Source organism: Rattus norvegicus, chromosome 5 (assembly GCF_021556685.1).
Source record: "Rattus norvegicus strain SHRSP/BbbUtx chromosome 5, alternate assembly SHRSP_T2T, whole genome shotgun sequence".
Taxonomy (NCBI): Eukaryota; Metazoa; Chordata; class Mammalia; order Rodentia; family Muridae; genus Rattus; species Rattus norvegicus.
The window spans coordinates 27646501-27652500 of NC_141538.1; the positions used below are offsets into that span (position 1 = coordinate 27646501).

The following is a 6000-nucleotide window of genomic DNA, read 5'->3' on the forward strand; positions in this document are numbered from 1 at the left end:
GGCTTAATCATCTCTCATAAATGTTCTGGCCTCATGGTTTGGTTTGGGCTTTCTGAAAAGGCTGCTCTAGGTGTTTGAGCTGCTGGGAAAGTACAGGAAATATAAGGGAATGTATTTCTTAAGCTGCAAGGAAAGGCACGTCTGGTCTTCAGGCACAGGCACAGGCACAGGCACAGGCACAGGCACAGGCACAGGCACAGGCACAGGCACAGGCACAGGCACAGGCACAAGTGAGCCTCACATTACCCCTGTCCCCAACCTCACCCTCACTTACTCAAAGGAAAGTGTATGTGCCTCAAAAGGAAATAGGCCAAGTTAATGTTTTATATTTTGGACAAAACCTTTCTCAAATGATCAACCTGTCTGCAGGTCGAAGAGAGGAGTATCGGACTCACAGTTTTGGGCAACAAAAAGTCAAGCAGATGTGAAAAAGAAGGCCAGCCTTCGCTAGTCCATCTCTGGGCTGCAGTAAAGAGTCAGTTGTTTCTGTAAGGATACATAGGCAATTGCTCTTTAACTCACTTATCAGGGGTTCTAAGGCCAGGGTAGCCAATAACGGTTTTCTCAGTTATGTGACTTCAAATGTCCACTGTATGTAAGAACTGAGTAAGCAGAGGTGAAAGGACCTTTATGTTTTTCTGCTCAGTGGCAATTCCTTTTGTCCCTACTTGTCACTTGTGTGGCACTAGTGTTCAATACTTGCCTTAGGTTATGTAAACCCTCATGTGAAGGGCTCCTGGTCATTCCACAACTAGTGCTTTATGAGAGTGGTGCTAACCCCCACACTCCCACCCTAAGATTCTCATCTTGTACTAGAATATTAGAGCCTCACAATTTCGTATAAGGTAAAACATCCCCACAGCAAGCTTGACAAGCAAGTTTTTAACCATGAGATGGCTGTAGTCACTGTCAGACAAAGGAAAATATCTGAAGATATTCTAAGGTGGCCTTTGATGCTACCATCTCCATCTGCATCTTCTTTATAATATAGTTTATTTCATTTTAGCTAAAGTATAATTATAGCATTGCCTCCTCTTCTCCTCAATCCCCATCCTACTCCACACCCCCTCTCAAATCCGTGCTTGAGGGTTGGTCCTGTCTATTTCACTTGAGTCATTTCCTCCATCATTCACTGGGCTTCCTGAGTCCTTCCTGAGCTGAGAATACGTGAGCTCAGTGATGTTCAGTCCTTACTTGTGGGAAACAAGTTATAAAGATCAGATCAGACCCATGTGGTAGAGTGCAAGAGGACGCTCACTATATCCTGAGACTTTATTTTGTCTTTACCCAGCCTGGGTTGATTTTAGACATCTCTGTACTGTCATTCTGGATTTGGAGCCATCTTACTAAAGAGCATGCATAGCTAGCTTGTACGCAGGCTTCTATCACAGACTAAATATTAGCACAGGTTCCCTAATCTTTATTGGGGCCTCATTGTCACCTGGCAGAAAGTGAATGCCACGGGAGTAAGACTGAGAGGAAAGATAGAAGAGCTCCAAAGCTTATCCATCCAAACCATGTTCTGGAAGGCACAGTTTACCTTAAGAGGTCTGTTTGAAATTCCCCTGCTCTGCCTGCACTCTGATCTCCAGTGTGTCTGCAGGGACGTGGGTCACAGACTGAATCTTATAATTTCCCCAGAGGGATGAAGAAAAGTCCTGGGAAGCTTGGCTCCGGTTCACAGACACTGCAATTCCAGTGTGTGTTAATGGAGAAGATGAGTTCCTTTTTCAGGATGAAGATACAAAATTCAGTTCTTTTTCCTTCCAAAGCAGAGTTGTAGGTCTTGGTTTAGGAATGATATTTGAGCAAAGGTAGTGGAAGACACGTAGACAATCCAAGAATTTAAACTCACAGGTTCTGTCTTTGCTATGATCTGGTTTTTGATCCTTGTTTAGCAGGGAGCAGTCTATCAGATTCAATTCCTGTCTCAGGTCAGTTCTGGCTTGGATCTCTGATGCTTGGACAGATTTCTCATTGGAATTCTATTTCTTCATTTTGTGTGTGTGTGTGTGTGTGTGCGCGCGCGCGCACAAGCATGCATGCACTCATGTATGCATACCTCTGTGCATGTGGGGGAATCAGTTCTCTCCTTCTACTATGTGAGTTCTGATATACTTCAATCACTTTATAGGTTTGTCAGCCATGGGCTTGGTCATTTTGCTAGATAGTTCTATGCCAACTTGACACAAGCTGAAGTCATCTGAGAGGAGGGAATCTCACCTGATAAAAAGTGCCTACATGGAGTCAGGTTGTAGGCAGGTCTGTAGGGCATCTTCTTAATTGCTGATTGGTAGGAGAGGGCCTAAACCATGTGGATGGTGTCATCCTTGGACTGGTGGTTCTGGGCTGCATAAGAAAGCAGGCTAAGCAAGCCATGAGGAGCAAGCAGCCCTCTACAGTGTCTGCATCAGCTCCTGCCTCCAGGTTCCTGCCCTGCTTGAGTTCCTGTCCTGACTTTCTTTGATGATGAGTAGTGATGTGGAAGTGGAAGCCAAATAAACCCCTTCCTCCACATGGTCCTGATGTTTTCCTGAAGCAGTAGAAACCCTAAGTAAGACAGCCATCAACTATAAAAGCAAAGTGGTGGGGTGACTGAGTCCAAGTTTCTCAAAACTGTCACAGGTGAGCGAGATGAACAGGCGAATAGAAAATGGCCCTGGAATGTGTCCATGCGCAGGGACAATCCAGCTGCCATGGCAGGGGATTTTCTTTGTCTCTTTCTGTAAGGCCATAGATCTTGAGATATAGGTCAGAGGACAGGGGTCACATGGGGTTAGGAAAAAAACTAAGCTGAGCGTTTATCATTTAACTCAAGCTAAAGATGTCAGGCATGTACCCAAGGCTGAAGGCACTGGGTCTGGGGTAAGGCACTGTACACCACTCTCCTGATTTGTTTGTCTTTTGCACACTGAGAAATTATGGGAAGAAAACCGGATAGGACTAGTGAGGTGCATCGCTGGGATTTTGACTCAGGTGACTTCAGGGTTAGACTGAATATACACATAGCAAAATCCTTGGCTGTCTTTCAGTGCTCTGGGGAGAATCTGATTGGGAAATGAGATATTCCTCAGAATTCTAAGATCTTGGTGAGCCAAGTTTTTATTCCAAAGGATTGTTCTACCAAAGTAATTTTATGGTTTTGAATATGGAAATAAAATATGAGTATAAATGATTCATTGTCTTTTATGCATGGTATAGTCTTAAAGATTTATTTTTCTTTTAGGTGTATATGTAAGTATGCCATGTGTATGTGTGTATACTCATGTGTGTTCCTGTGTTCCTGTGTGTGTGTGTGTGTGTGTGTGTGTGTGTGTGTGTATGTGTGTGTGTGTGTGCCCAAGGAAGCCAGAGACACTGGATTTCCCTGATGCTGTAATAAGAGGTGGTTACAAACTGTCTAATGTGAGTATTGAGAACTGAATTCCAGTTCTCTAGAAGAAGAGCAACAACTCTTAACCGCTGAGCTATCTCTCTAGCCCCTCCTGATGGTGATTACCAATGGTGATCTTCCTCTGTTTATACTTACCAAATCCTAGGAGATAGGTTATTTTCTAAAAGGACTCTCTCTTCGTCTCTCTCTCTCTCTCTCTCTCTCTCTCTCTCTCTCTCTCTCTCTCTCTCTCTCCAGGACCTCTCTCTGTAGTCCAAGCTAGCCACATACTTCTGCCTCAGTCTCCCAAGTTTGGGGATTGTAAGTATGACTCACAATGCCCATCAATAATCTTACATTCATGTCAAGCAAAATCCTTGGTTGTCTTTCAGTGCTCTGGGGAGAATCTGATTGGGAAATGAGATATTCCTCAGAATTCTAAGATCTTGGTGAGCCAAGTTTTTATTCCAAAGGATTGTTCTAAATTCCTGTCAGTCATTTTTCCAGTTTTACAGGAACTAAACAAGACCGTGAGACTTGAACTAGAAGCAAAAAGTTCTTAGGGTTCTTTCTCCCCCCGCACCCCCTGCAGAACACAGCGTTGGAACAGTAAGAGGAAAATGCATTCTGACAACGGTCACATATTCCAGGATTTGTGTACAGCCTGCAGGATCTGAGCCACTTAGCTGGACAATGTCCACGTTGTAGGACAAAATAATTAGTCAGACTGAAAGGGAACTGGGGCTTCAACTGAGCCCACGGCCACCTCACACGCTGTGTTAATTCCAAGTTTCCACTTGCTTCTGTGATGGAGTATCCTCCTGGCTAGGAATTGCTCAATGTGGCGGATAGAAAAAACAGGTCCACTGCTTCTAATTATGCTGTGGGATACACTGGCTTCTTTTCAGATTATATAAATCTTTAGTCTTTTACAGTTCCGCCACGAAGCTTAGTGGAGCCACTAAGTCCTGTATTATCCCCCACGAAGTCACCTTTCCCCATTTCTGAAGGCATTTATTTCGTGCAGGCTTTCAAGAAGAAAATGAAAATTTCAAAGTCTGAGTTTTAGCTATAGATACAAGAGTGATAGCCGCTAACTTTGACTGTGGTGAATATAATCACCAGGTTCATTTCGGCTTCGGAGCGTTCAAATGGAGTAGAGATGTTCATTCGGGTAAAATTAAAATATGTCAGAAATGAAGGGCCGGATGTGGGTCATATCAATATAATTACTTTTTGAAACTCACTGAGTCTTTCAAGATAGGAGAGTCAATTAGTGAACAGTAAGTTACCTTCCAAAAGAAACTCTTCCCACGGTTTATTGTTCAAAGGTATTATTAGAAAATATATTTTTGTACAGTGAATACATTTGTAGCTTAAAAAGGAAGACATTTGATTAGGAAAAATTAAAACCATCCACCAGGTACAGTGGTGTGTGTGTCTGTATCTAGCTATCAAGAGGGTGAAGAAGTATGGTCACTTGAACCCAGGGTTTCGAGACTGGCTTGAACAACAGAGTGAGACTGTCTTTTACAAAAGAGGTTGATAAACTTTTCAGACATGCAGTGTTCCAACTTGAAACTTGCCCTCAAAATAGGATAGCATGTTTCACATAGAAATGCTTTAATTTTGCACATAGCTGAATTTGAACCTCTTGATGTCTTATATAACATAAAATGAATAATAATCCTAGAGGAGGAGGAGTCTTCTTCTTCCTCTTCTTCTTCTTCTTCTTCTTCTTCTTCTTCTTCTTCTTCTTCTTCTTCTTCTTCTTCTTCTTCTTCTTCTTCTTCTTCTTCTTCTCTTCCTCTTCCTCTTCCTCTTCCTCTTTCTCTCCCTCTTCTTTTTCTCCTTCTCCTTCCTTTTTCTCCTTCTCCTTCTTCTTCTTTTTCCTCCTCCTCTTCTTTTTCCTCCTCTTCCTTCTTCCCCTCTTCTTCTTTCCCACATTGACTTAAAAATAAAATAAAAACAGGTGTTATCTTCAGCTGCACTTATACTAAAATTGAAGCAATACAGGGAAGATCAGCATGACCCCCGCACAAGGATGGCATGAAATTCATGAAGCATTCCGTATTTTAAAAATAAATAACAAATAAAATTAATTTCTCTTTAAGACAATGGTGATAGATATCATCTAGTACTGATTTTCACTTTAGTATCGAGGGTGGGGTAGAAAGATAATGAAATCAGAGAGTAGACACTGGAGAGGGTAAGTGGCTCTTCTTTCTAATAGTTGGGTTGGCGTTGGATAAAAACCAGCATCCATGTGACTAAGATATGAGATGATAAGGTTTAAGATGACATAGGTGGGGGTTGGGGATTTAGCTCAGCGGTAGAGCGCTTGCCTAGCGAGCGCAAGGCCCTGGGTTCGGTCCCCAGCTCCGAAAAAAAGAAAAAAAAAGATGACATAGGTGAAGGGGTGAGAATTTCCTTCCAAAGCGAGCAGAATTAATGAACAAGAACTACTTTCTGAGGATGCAGATCCAGAGTTTTATAATCACAGATGTTCACCTACCGTGTTCCACTAATGTGCCTTTCCTTCTTGTTAAGTTAGGCTGCTCGACGGCAGCTCCATGTTTGCCTCTCCAGGACTGTTTCTAAATGGTGGTGATAGTTTCTGATGAGTT

General features: G+C 42.6%; 1 protein-coding gene, 1 long non-coding RNA gene and 1 other non-coding gene across 3 annotated transcripts in view; all 3 read left to right on the forward strand.

Moving 5' to 3' along the window:
* LOC120102821 (uncharacterized) overlaps nucleotides 1-6000 on the forward strand; it is a 79902-nt gene that overhangs the window by 33591 nt on the left and 40311 nt on the right. The gene's annotated exons all lie outside the window — the stretch shown is intronic.
* LOC148005671 (uncharacterized) overlaps nucleotides 1-6000 on the forward strand; it is a 44047-nt gene that overhangs the window by 33591 nt on the left and 4456 nt on the right. The gene's annotated exons all lie outside the window — the stretch shown is intronic.
* Nucleotides 5346-5451, forward strand: LOC120103214 (U6 spliceosomal RNA). Its single transcript, XR_015621489.1, has one exon. It is a non-coding gene; the product is annotated as a U6 spliceosomal RNA (small nuclear RNA).